The following is a 13,969-nucleotide window of genomic DNA, read 5'->3' on the forward strand; positions in this document are numbered from 1 at the left end:
CTAGCAAAGTAGTGAACCAGAAGCAATACCAGATTCCTGGAGGGATTGCAGAGATTAATGCCACTCTTAAGGACTTGAAGGATGCAGGGGTGGTGATTCCCACCACATCCCCATTCAACTCTCCTATTTGGCCTGTGCAGAAAACAGATGGGTCTTGGAGGATGACTGTGGATTATCGTAAGCTTAACCAGGTGGTGACTCCAATTGCAGCTGCTGTCCCAGATGTGGTATCATTGCTTGAGCAAATCAACACATCCCCTGGTACCTGGTATGCAGCTATTGATCTGGCAAATGCTTTTTTCTCAATTGCTGTCAGCAAGGACCACCAGAAACAGTTTGCATTTAGCTGGCAAGGCCAGCAGTTTACATTCACCGTGCTACCTCAGGGTTATATCAACTCTCCAGCCCTATGTCATAATATTGTCCGCAGGGATCTTGATCATTTCTCCCTCCCACAAGACATCACGCTGGTCCATTATATTGATGATATCATGTTGATTGGACCTAGTGAGCAAGAAGCAGCAACTACTCTAGATTTGTTGGTAAGGTATTTGAGTGGCAGAGGATGGGAGATAAATCCAACAAAAATACAAGGCCCTTCCACCTCAGTAAAATTTCTAGGTGTTCAGTGGTGTGGGGCCTGTCGAGATATTCCTTCTAAGGTGAAGGATAAGCTGCTGCATCTGGCCCCTCCTACAACCAAAAAAGAGGCACAACGTTTAGTTGGCCTCTTTGGGTTTTGGAGACAACATATTCCTCATTTAGGTGTGCTACTCCGGCCCATTTACCGAGTGACTAGAAAAGCTTCTAGTTTTGAGTGGGGACCGGAGCAAGATGAGGCTCTGCAACAGGTCCAGGCTGCTGTGCAAGCTGCTCTGCCACTTGGACCATATGATCCAGCTGATCCAATGGTGCTGGAAGTGTCAGTGGCAAATAGAGATGCTGTTTGGAGGCTTTGGCAGGCTCCTATAGGAGAATCACAACGCAGGCCCTTAGGATTTTGGAGTAAAGCTTTACCATCCTCTGCAGACAACTACTCTCCATTTGAGAAACAACTGTTGGCCTGCTACTGGGCCTTAGTAGAGACAGAACGCTTAACCATGGGCCACCAAGTTACCATGAGACCTGAGTTACCTATCATGAGCTGGGTGTTATCTGACCCACCAAGCCATAAAGTTGGGCGTGCACAGCAGCACTCCATCATAAAATGGAAATGGTATATACGAGATAGAGCTCGAGCAGGTCCTGAAGGTACAAGTAAGTTACATGAGGAAGTGGCCCAAATGCCCATGGCCCCCACTCCTTCCACCTTACCTTTTCTTGCCCAGCCCACAGCTATGGCATCTTGGGGAGTTCCTTACAGTCAGTTGACTGAGGAAGAGAAGACTCGGGCCTGGTTTACAGATGGTTCTGCACGATATGCAGGTACCACCCGAAAGTGGACAGCTGCAGCACTGCAGCCCCTTTCTGGGATATCCCTGAAGGACAGTGGTGAGGGGAAATCCTCCCAGTGGGCAGAACTTCGAGCAGTGCACCTGGTTGTTCACTTTGCTTGGAAAGAGAACTGGCCAGAGGTGCGTCTGTATACTGATTCCTGGGCTGTTGCTAATGGTTTGGCTGGATGGTTAGGGACTTGGAAGGAACATGATTGGAAGATTGGTGACAAAGAAGTCTGGGGAAGGGGTATGTGGATAGACCTTTCTGAGTGGGCAAACGACATGAAGATATTTGTGTCCCATGTGAATGCTCACCAGAGGGTGACTTCAGCAGAAGAAGGTTTTAATAACCAAGTGGATAAAATGACCCGTTTGGTGGATACCAATCAGCCTCTTTCCCCAGCAACTCCTGTCATTGCCCAATGGGCTCATGAACAAAGTGGTCATGGTGGTAGGGATGGACGTTATGCATGGGCTCAGCAACATGGACTTCCACTCACCAAGGCTGACCTGGCCACAGCCACTGCTGAGTGTCCAATTTGCCAGCAGCAGAGACCCACACTCAGTCCCCGATATGGCACCATTCCTCGGGGTGATCAGCCTGCTACCTGGTGGCAGGTTGATTACATCGGACCACTTCCATCATGGAAAGGGCAGCGATTTGTTCTTACTGGAATAGACACATACTCCGGATATGGGTTTGCCTTCCCTGCACGACATGCTTCTGCCAAAACTACAATACGTGGACTTACAGAATGCCTCATCCACCGTCATGGTATTCCACACAGCATTGCTTCGGACCAAGGAACCCACTTCACAGCAAATGAAGTGAGGGGATGGGCACATGCTCATGGAATTCTGTGGTCTTACCATGTTCCCCATCATCCAGAAGCAGCTGGGTTGATAGAACGGTGGAATGGCCTATTGAAGACTCAATTACGGCGCCAACTAGGTGGCAATACCTTGCAGGGCTGGGGCAGTGTTCTCCAGGAGGCTGTGTATGCTCTGAATCAGCGTCCACTCTATGGTGCTGTTTCTCCCATAGCCAGGATTCATGGGTCCAGGAATCAAGGGGTGGAAACAGGAGTAGCACCACTCACTATCACTCCTAGTGATCCACTAGGGAAATTTTTGCTTCCTGTCCCTGCAAGTTTAAGCTCTGCTGGTCTACAGGTCTTGGTTCCAAAAGGAGGAGTGCTTCCACCAGGAAACACAACAATAATCCCATTGAACTGGAAGTTAAGGCTGCCACCTGGCCACTTTGGGCTTCTTATGCCTCTGAATCAACAGGCAAGTAAGGGGATTACTGTACTGGCTGGGGTGATTGATCCTGACTATCAAGGAGAAATAGCACTGCAACTACACAATGGAAGTAAAGAAGAGTTTTCCTGGCATACAGGAGATCCCCTGGGGCGTCTCTTAGTATTACCATGCCCCGTGATTCAAGTCAATGGAAAACTGCAACAACCCAATCCAGGCAGGACTACCAATGGCCAAGAAACTTCAGGAATGAAGGTTTGGGTCACCCCACCAGGCAAAGAACCACGGCCAGCTGAAGTGCTTGCTGAGGGTAAAGGGAACATGGAATGGGTAGTGGAAGAAGGTCGTGATAAATATGAACTACGGCCACGTGACCAGTTACAGAAACGAGGGCTATGATGATATGAATATTTCCTCCTCGTTTTGTGATGATTATGTTTGTATTTGTCTGTGAAGAAAATATTTTTGCTTTCTTCTCTGTCTTATCCCCTTATCATATGGCATAAGCTGTAACGTTCATTTTGAAGATATGGTTTTAGGTGATGTGTACGACTGCCAAGTTGACAAGGGGTGGACTGTGATGGTTGGGTTCATGTGTCAACTTGGCTGGGTGGCCTGGCTGTCTGGTCAAGCGGGCACTGGCCTGACGATTCCTGTGAGGCTATTTGAGGCTGGTTGGTTTGTCGGATCATCAGTCAATTGACTGCAGCTGACTGATGATTCATCAAGGGGCGTGCTTCCACAGTGAGAGAATGCAATTGGCTGGATTTGGTCCGGGTGATCAGTTGGAGGCTTATAAGCCGGACAGTTAGAGAACCTTCACTTCTTCTTCAGCTGCTCAGTGAAGCTTTTCCTGGGGAGCTCGTCGAAGTTGCCAGTTCGTTTCCTGAGGAGTTCGTCAAAGTTGTCGGTTCGTTTCCTGAGTTCTTCAAAGTTGCCAGTTCGTTTCCTGAGGAGTTCGTCAAAGTTGTCGGTTCGTTTCCCGAGGAGTTCGTCGGACGTCTTCCTTGGAGTTGACAGCTTGTTGACGGCTCTGCAGAATTTGGACTCGTGCGCTCCCGCAGCTGCGTGAGTCACTTTTACAATTTGATAATAAGAGACATCTCTCATTGATTCTGTTTCCAAGGAGAACCCTAACTAATACAGTCAGGCAAAAACATAACCTAAGCAATTGAAATATTTCTACCTATGATCCTTCAGCATACTTAAAAGCCCCAAATTTTGTTACAATTCAATATTCTTATGAACAATTGCTTTTATTTTCGGATTAGAAACCATTCTGTTTTCAACAGTCTTCAATTGGATTATTTTATTTTTCCTTTAGGGAAATCATTTCTATCAGTGATAAGTAGTTGCTGTTTCGTGTTACCTCAAATATCAGGTTGGAAATCTTGGCTTTTAAATGATCACTTCAAGCCATCAGAGAAAAAATACTATTCTGTAAAAAACACTTGTTTGGAGAAGGTAAATCACACCAGTTTCCAGAGTGTTTGAAGGAGAATGATTAAGAGCTCATCATTATTGTTCTCCTAATGTGTGTGTCTATTTTACCTTTACACCATTCTCATCCTAAGATGCCTTTTATGAGTCTTGAAGTTGTTCATCGTTTGGATCCTAGAGCAGAACTCATGGATTTGCAAACAATACGGCACAGGGCAACCAGGGCCCATCCAAGCTGGTTGTGTTGAACCAGGCTGTCTGCCCTAAAACCCTGCCTTCTTACCTCAGAGGAATTAAGTTGGATGGCTTGAATAATTGTCCAGCGAGACCCAGAGATGCTGAATATCCACCTCATAAATCATGATTAAATTGTTCTGGCATACAGTCTGGGCATGAGGATTTTTAGGAACACCCACGGTGATTCTGATGCACAGGCAAGATCGACATTCAATGCCTTAGAGAAGGGATCAGCAAACTACAGCTCATTGGCTGCATCTGTCCTGCCACCATTTTTTATACAGCCCACTAGCTAAGAATGTTGTTTTACATTCTTAAAGCATTGGGAAAAATCAACAGAAGAATAATATTTTGTGACAGTGGAAATGGAACAAAATCCAAATTTCGTGAATCGAAACACCACCATGCCTATTTGTTTACATATTGTCTATGGCGGCCTTCACCCCACAAGGACAGAGCTGAGTTGTTGCAACAGAAACTATATGGCCTGCAGAGATGAAGACACTCACTCTCTGGTCCCTTACAGAAAATGCTGTCAACCCCTTGTCCTAGAGGAAACCTTAAAGTTGCCTCCCTTTGATGCCTAGACTTATTCCCTAAATTGCCATCTCCAAGGAAAAGATGTGTTCTGGCCACTATTATTGAACCTGAAGACTAGAGGAAGCCAATGCTAGCCTTCACCCTAAGCATGCACCCTCCAAGGCTGAGGGTGCAGAGTTTTGCCAACACCCCAGAGGTGAGAGCTTTACCTGTGCTGCAGGCTTCCTTACCTCTCACTCCCAGGATGTCATGTGGCTGCACCTCCTCCCCTGGAAAGTGTAGAGGGCATTAGTTGGAAATCTCATCAGCATTCACAAGTCCCAGAAATAGAATAAGTATGATGCATACTTTACAAACTGGTTGTGAGTTCTTCAGTCCAGAGTAAGTTGAAAAATGTCCTTTGTAAAGAAAGAGGCAACCAGATTTGGGGTGCATGGTGATTCCTTCCCAGGAGGCTGACCACTGGGCTCTGAGTGTGGACAGGTTTGGAGATGCATGAGACATCATCTCGGACTTCAAACTGATTTCAGACAAATGAGGAGTACCAAATAGAAGAGTCAAAAAAAACAAAAAAAGAATAAACCAAGCATCAAATTAGAAATACAATGAACACAAAGGTAAAAGCAGTTATTAGTAATGATTTTTTTTAATATGCCTGGGCCTATTTTGCTTTAAGTAAAACAATGAAAGATAGATTGGCTATATGATCAATTGGAGAGAAACCAGATAGGAACAAATACAATGGGGCAGGCAAGAGCCAATGAACACCTGAGAAATGAGACGAGACATTTCTGAGGTGTAAATAACAGTTTTACCATCAGTTATGTTGAGGGGTTGGGGATTTGTTGGCGATTATCCTGGGCATGAAAGAGCCCTATGTTTCTGATAGTTTGATGCTAGGTGAGAAGGGTGTTATCGTACTTAAACTAGGGCATGTGGATAGACGGTGAGGACAGTGAAAATAAGGAAGACAATAATGAGTTTAATTTTAGATACCTTGAATTGCAGGTGTGGATTGAGGGAATTTGAGTCCTGAACTCAGCGGAGAAGCCAGGTCTGAGGGATAGGCCAGGCTCCATCAGCACAGAAGCTGCAGCCATGGTGAGATTCCTTGGAGAACAGGGTTTAAAAGCAGAGGCTGAATTCAGGCCTAGCTTTAGGGAGATGCTGACCTTTTAGGAGAAGTGGGGACCAAGTCAATAAAGATGGCCAATGAGACCACTGAGAAGAAGAAGGCCACAGAACAGCTTCTTGGAAGCCGAGATGCAGGTCAATACCATCAAATACCATAAATCCAATGAAAGACTGGCAAGACGTAACTGGATCTGACAACATGTTATGAGGTCTCAGTAACTGATACGAAAGTGGATTCAAGCAGGTGATCTGAGGTCCAACAGCAAGAGGTTAAGGTATCAATCAACAGTGACAAAGGTGGGAAGCTTGGAAAAGAAGTTTGACTGACCCAATTAATCCAGGTTATGTCTTTATTCCAAACTGGGCATACAAGTTTACCTAGTTTGATATTCACTCTCAATGTCTCAAAATAACAAACGTTAAAATCTGTGACCTTCGCCCTAACAATTCGATCTTCAGAATTTGACATATTCTGGGGCGATCTTGATGTGAATCTGACAGAATTTAGACATTGAATAATAAAAAGAACTTGTTCATAAATTATCATCACCCACAGAATTGTACCATGGACCCAGAGAAGAGTATTACTTTGAGAAAATATAAGTTGTCACCCCTGAAGGATCACCAAAGCATTGTGAGATCCCTGAAGTGGATCACAGAGTATTTTGTTCAAGGCGAGAACAGAGCTGTCTGGGGATGGTTATGGAAACCCTTCCACATCAATGTTTTGGCTTTCCAAACAATTTAAATTGCATGTTTCTGTTCATATTTTTATTTTCCAAATGCCCCCAACTCACAGGTAAATGTTGCATTCATGAATCTTTCCTGCCTTAACATTCAGTTAGTCCTTCATTTAGCATTTACTATGCCATAAAGACAGAAATGCTGTTTCAGTTTTCATCAATGTAACACTTTATTTACATATCCCATATCTTGAAAGGTAAGCACTGATACAATCTCAGGAATGCATTATGCCCTTTGTCTGTTTTATTTTAAACTTTTCCTTGGGAAATTTGTGGCAAAAACCTCAGGTTTCATGACATTAACAAATAAGGTATGCTTTGCACTGTGTTCTACAACCATGAAATCCAGTCCCATCTGAGGGTCATTAACTCTTTCATGATACTTTTATGGCGCACTTAACTGGGTGGCAGGCACTGTTCTAGATATCCAGAATAAAACGATAAATAAAATGAAGTCCCTCCCTCATGTAGCTTACATCCCAATGAATGTAAATAAACAAAAAATATGCAAAATTATATATAATAGAGAAGAGACATAAAAGACATGCAGAAAACTAAAGCAAACCAAGGTATGTGAGAGTGATGGGGCTGGGGGTATGAGTGGTACGGAACCCAAATCTTGGTAAGGTCACATCTGAGCAGAGCCTTCAATAAAGGAAAGGAACTTTCCAGAGGATATCTGGAGGGGAGTCACCAAAGCAAAGGAAGGCACACATGCAAAGCACCTGAGGTGGGAACGAGTTTGGCTTTTTAGAAGAAGATCAGGCAGGTTAGAGTAGCTGTAGCATGCTGAACCTTGGGGAAAGTGGTAACAATATTAATTCATAGAGGTATCATGGGGCCAAAAATAGACAAGACCTTATAAGCTGCTGACACAGAATTTGCTTTTAGTCTACGTGTGAGTAAAAGCCCTTAGAAGGTTTTGCACTGGGGAGTGACAAGATAATATTTATAGGATGAGCCATTTGCTCCAGCTGCTGTGTAGGGATTTAACCAAACAGGGGTGAGAATGAAGCAGGGAGACCAATTAAGATCTTATTGTGTTGTGCAGGGGAGAGGTGGTGCCTGGATAAGGGAGGTCATGTGGAGAAGTTGAGAAGAGGTTGGGTTCAGGATACATTTTAAAGGCAGAGCCTGTGGTAATTACTCCAGGGTTGGACTTGGTGCCTGCACAACTTAAGGATGAAGGATGACTCCAAGGAATCAGCCTGAGGAACTGGGAGGATGGAAGTGCCACTTACTGAAATGAGGGAGACTGGGGCAGGGTCAGGTTGGGGGCAATGGAAGTCAAAACTTCAGTCTTGGGCATGCAGTCTTACATGCTTCTTGGACAATGGAGTGTAGATTTCAAGCAGACAAATGGATATTTGTGCCTGGAGATCTGGGCTGGAGATATAATTTTGGAGGTGTGGACTCCATGTCAGCCAGAAGAGAAGAAACCTGAGGCCTGAACATCCCAAGCTCAGGTGCATGAGGAAGATTGAGCTAGGAAGAATGAGGAGCAGTCCTGAGATATGAGTTCAGCCAGGACAACTTGATGTCTCTGAAGCCACCTGTAGAAGGTTTTCAAGAAGGAAGTGAGAACAATTCTTTCAAGAACTGCAGAGGATCGTGTAATTTGAGGACTGAAAAATGGTCATTGGATTTGGTTAATGGTAATGACAAAAACCTCATTGATGCGGCCTCCAGGGGGTCTTGGAAGAGACAGTGGATGGGGGTGAAGACAGTGAGTGCATATGGCCAATTCAGGAAGTTTTCTGACGGAAGAAGAGAGGTAGTAAAGCAGCTGTGGAACTAAGGAAGACCTGTTTTAATTTTTAAATGAGAGATATTATAGCAGGTGTGCTTGTGGATGGGAACTATTAGAGAATGATACTGTATTAGTTAGGGTTCTCTAGGGAACCAGAATCAATGAGAGATATCTATAAATAAAAGATTTATAAAAGTGTCTCATGCAATGTGGGTATGCACATGTCCAAATTCCATAGGGCAGGCACCAAACTGGCAACTCCAATGAAGATGTTCGATGAACTCCTCAGGAAATGAACTGGTAACTTCAACGAACTCCTCAGGAAATGCTTTGCTGATCAGCTGAAGAAGATGTGAAGGTCCTCTATCTGTCTCACTTTAAAGTCTTCAACTGATTGATTGGATTAAATCCAGCTAACTGCATTCTCTCATTGTGGAAGACACACCCTTCATTGACATCATCAGTCACAGCTGCAGCCAATTGACTAATGATTTAATAAACCAGCCTTTTGATTTATTAACCAGCCACAAATATCCTCACAGCAACAGTTAGGCCAGTGCTTGCTTGACCAGACAGCTGGGTACCATCACCTGGCCAAGTTGACACATGAACCTAACCATCACAGATACTGATGAGGCAAGAGAGAGAAAAGGAGAGGAGATTATTGAAGGAAGAAATAATGGAGGAGAGAAAGGGAATGAAGGGACAAATTCCATGAAATTTGATGGCAGTTTATATGAAAGGCATAGGGGACAAAATGGTTCTTAATTTCCAGCAAATCAAATTCACTTTGGGAGAGGTGAAGCTGGAAAGCATGAACAGACCAAATCAGATGTTGAGAGAGCTTGGGTAGAATACCAAACTTTACATCCAGGAATATACGACCTGGGGCAGGTATTGAATCAAAACAGTTAGGGATGTGACGTCTAAACAAGGCAGAATATGACAATTGAGTGAGTCCTCAGGTAAAATAGACATTGGAGCTGGGAGATGTCCCAGTCACAGCCAAATGACATGTTTCCAGACCTTTTTGGAAGGTCCCAGATCACATTGTGCATGGACTTTGCCATTCCTTCATGGCTTGAGCCACGACTTGGAATGTTGCTCCGTGGAGTTTCTTCTTTCCCAGAGGCCGGGCCAGTCCCCCTCAAGGACACCCAGATTCCCATGGGCCGCCATGAGCTTGCTCGAGGTAAAGTTCTGGTTTGCCACCCTGAAGGACTCATCCTGGGAGTTGCTTTATAGTTTCTAGAATCATTTTTCTCTCTCTACAAGCATTTTATCTGTGTTTCTTGAAATCCCATTCTGAAATAGAATTCAACCTTATTTTTATAGCACTTCAACACACATTTTAAAATTCTTCTCCATCTTTTGAATTACACAGAGTTTTATTATTTTCAGGCTCACTGAAAATATTCTCATTTTGATTGCATACTGGGAGAGGGTGTATAGATGCACAAATGTAATTTATTTACAATGTATATCCGTTTTCAGAATCACAGTGTCAAGAATGGTCAAAATCATATGTACTTTATTATAAGTACCCCTACATATAATCTGTGTGTATATAAATTAAAGCTCTGGGAGGGCTGGAGTGTTGCCTGTGTGTAAAGAGGGGAGCTGAGAGAGAGTAAAGGAGAGCTAGAGAGAATAACATATCTACATGTTTATAGATTTCTGAAAAATATAATTATTTACTTATTTAGAACTGAATTTAAAACATTGGATTTACTATTGAACATTTCCAAGGCTCTCTTCAATTTGCCCTAGATCATAATTAAGTCAAAGAAAAGAATTCACCTTTGAATTCCAATTACTTTGAATTGTCCTAATGGATACATATGTATCTTTGCTTCACTCTACCATTTGGAAGAGTAAACTTATCTTCCATTTGCCCATTGTTATATGATTACTCAGTGTTAAAGCATCCCCTAAAAACATGGATGCAGATATCCTATATGATTTCCACTTGAGCAAAGAGGAAGGCAGCTCATTTGAATGCAGCTTTGTGGGGCATAAACAGATCAGAAAACAAATTTCATTCTCTAATTGTAATCCTCTCATCCTGTAATGGAGATAATTTCATTTTGCTTCCATGCTTTTTACTACCACTAAGCCTGTCATCAGTAATAAACTCAACAGGTTTTATGTATCACACACAGCTGGATCTGGAAAGCAGCTTTGAAACCTAAATAAGGTTGAAATGGGGACATTCAAACTGACTGGATTCACTCTTTCCCAGGCATGAAGAGGGATGGGGTGTTTTTCTGCAATGCTTGTTTCCCTTAGCCACGTTGGTAATCCACAGAGAAGTAAGGAGACCCAGCCATGCCTAGAGCTCCCAGTGTGGGGTTCTAGAAGACGGCTGTTCTCATTTTCATCCCAGGGACATAGTGACTTCTGGAGAATCAGAGTCGGGCAGCCACATATGGGAGACAGCTGACTTCTCTGCTTCCAGCTGGGAAAACTACCAGCAACACCCCCAAGGTCTCAGCTCCAAAGTAACCACAAATAGAACCTACCACAGCCACTGCCTGCTTCCAGGTTTTGGCCAAATTAACTTTGTCAGCAGCCAAATGGAACTGTGCACCTTCCCCATTTTCAAGCAAATGCTTCATATGTATTCACTAAGGTCCAGTAATGAAATGCAAATTTCCAAATAGGCAGTCTCTTTCAAAAACCACTCAGACGTGATACGTTCCATTCTCTTCAAAAAGCAAAATTATACTCTGCTTACATAATTATATTTCACACATCCAAAGAATTCCATGTCTTCATTTCCTGTTTTGGAGTGATTCTTTTCATTAAGAGGCTCTCCCTCTCAAAATGTCATTGTTTAATTTCCCGGATCCCAGCATTCTCAAATATTTTGGCTCTGGCTTTGTTAATTCTTTACGTAAGAAAAGATTAAAATTAATGTAGGAACCCCTCCTGACATTCCCATCATCCCCATATTTTATTCTTAGGTTTTAATATTTCAGGTTATTTCTCCCTTTGTTAAAATTAATTTAAAAATCCCTCTGACCTTGTTTGACCATGAGCCAGGAATCACGATTTAATGGACACCCCGATTTGGGAAGCATTTGTAGAATTTGACTCTCAGGGAAGGTCCTCATCAGCTAAAGCAAACCTGGGGCTCCCCTGCAGTGTTCACTCATCAGCCTAGGGGGTTGGGCCAGCCTACCTGTGGGTGGGCGGGGCTTCCCACCTCCACAAGGCAGGTGTGCTGAGATGGGCTCACTCTTCCAAACAAAATCTCCCCTCCCCGCATGGTGACCTTTGAGTTTCTGTCCTTCATTTGAACACCAAGTATTTCATTAAAGTATTAGATCTAAAAGCAGAAATGTTAAGTACCAATGAAAGCATCAAGACGTTGAGTTGAGGACATAGTTCCACCACAGGACTGTATTCGTTTCCTGTGGCTGCTAGGTGGCAAAAAACAACACATATTCATTCCTTCACACATCTGGAGGCCCCAAGTCCAAAATATAGGTGTGGACAAGGCCATGGTCCCTCCAGAAGTTCTAGAGGGGCCTTTGCCTCTTCCAACTTCCAGTGGATCCCGGCATTCTTTGGTTTCTGGCTATTCACCCCAGTCTGTACCTGCCTCTGCTCATAAGCTCTGCCCTGTATCTTCTCCCTTTGTCTCCCCTCCCCTCCCTTCCTTTCCCTTCCCTTCCCAAATAAAGTCATATTCACATTCCAGGTAGAAATATATATGTATTTGGGGGGGGGGTGTCACCATTCAACCCACTACAAAGAAAATTATAGAAATTATTAGATTTCATTTTGTGTCTGGTGGGCAAGACGAGGTAGGCTTTGAATGTGCATACCCTGAGAATATCAACTGTAGAGAGAGTTTGGGACTCTTGTACTTGTTTATAAGGAAAAATGCAACTCAAATGTTGCATTTCTACCTTCCACCATGTTGTACACTACCTTTACAGAGAGCAGGAAGTCAGAGGTGTTCCTTTTGAATGGCACTAGGAGGATGGAGCAGTTTTATCTTTGACCTGCAGGCAAATGAAATGGATGAGGCCGTATTGGTCTTGCAAAGTTCTTGCTAGAAGACTCACCTGTGTCTATTCATTGGAAACAGTCCTTGAGGATATAAAATTGGGAGATTTGGAACCCTGCTTACATATGAATCATACCCATACACTACAATTGGGTATTGATTTAAAAACTAGAGGTATGGAGGTTTTAGGATCTCATTAATAACTCCTTTGGGCTGCATTGGAAACTTGGAGAAATTAGCTAGCTTACCCCTTGTTTGAGTTTGCTAGGGATGCTGAAGCAAATTTCCACAAACTGGTGACTTAAAACAGCAGAAATTTATTCTCATGGTTCTGGAGGCCAAAAGTCTGGAAAACGTGTCGGTAGAGCCCTGTTCCCTCTGAAACCTTGTAGGGCCGTATCCTTCCTTGCTTTATCTAGCACCTGATGGTGCCCGCTATGCTTGGCGCTCCTTGGCTTGTGGTTGCATCCTCCAATCTCTGCATCCATCATCCCATGGCCTCTCCCATGTTCCTGCCTCTGTGTCTCTTTCCCTCTTCTTCTAAGGACACTGGACACTGGATTCAGGGTCCACCTGATCTAGCCTGACCTTGTCATGACTACTAACACCTGCAAAGACCCTTTTTCCAAATAAGGTCATGTTCACAGGTACTGGGCATTAGAAATTGAACATATCTCTTTGGTGGGGAGTACAATTCAACTGCCAACATCCACCATCACTTACTCTGAAGTTATGGGGCCTGCATAGTCTCTTCCCTTGGACACACCATCAAGGTAAAGGAGGGTCTCATTTTCCCCCTGAATTGTCACACATGCAGCTTTTGAGAGTAACAGTAGAAAAAAATGGGCATGAGGGACAGAAACACAGAGAGATGTAGGGATGGGGTAGTCCAGGATGCAGAGAAAGGGGAGATTTGGGACTTGGCCAGAGGAAAAACAGAGCCAACAAGACATGAGTAATATCCCAGTATCAAAGTACTATCATTTCCCAGGGGGGAGCTGAAATCAGGCAGGAGGCAGACCTCCCAGGTGGAAGGCACAGCCTGGGCCCAGGCAGAGTGCTGGGACGAGGCAGGGTGTGGAGGCATGCAAGAACTCACGGTTAGATAGAGAAGGCTGGCAGTTGACTTATGGGTTGAGTTGTGTCCCCCACCCCCACCCCCACCCCCCAAACAACATGCCCAAGTCCTAATCCCCGGTCCTGGGAATGGGAATTTGTTGAGAAATAGGATTGTTGCAGATGGAATTAGTTAAATTAAGATAAGTCATATTGAGTAGGGTGAGTCCTTCATCCATTTTGACTGTGTCCTTATAAAAAGAGAATTGGATGCATGTCATAGGACACAAAGATGAACACCAGGAGAAAGTCATATGACAGCGGAGACAGAGGCTGGAGAGCTGCAGTTGCAAAC

This window comes from Choloepus didactylus, chromosome Y (genome assembly GCF_015220235.1).
Source record: "Choloepus didactylus isolate mChoDid1 chromosome Y, mChoDid1.pri, whole genome shotgun sequence".
Lineage (NCBI taxonomy): Eukaryota > Metazoa > Chordata > Mammalia > Pilosa > Megalonychidae > Choloepus > Choloepus didactylus.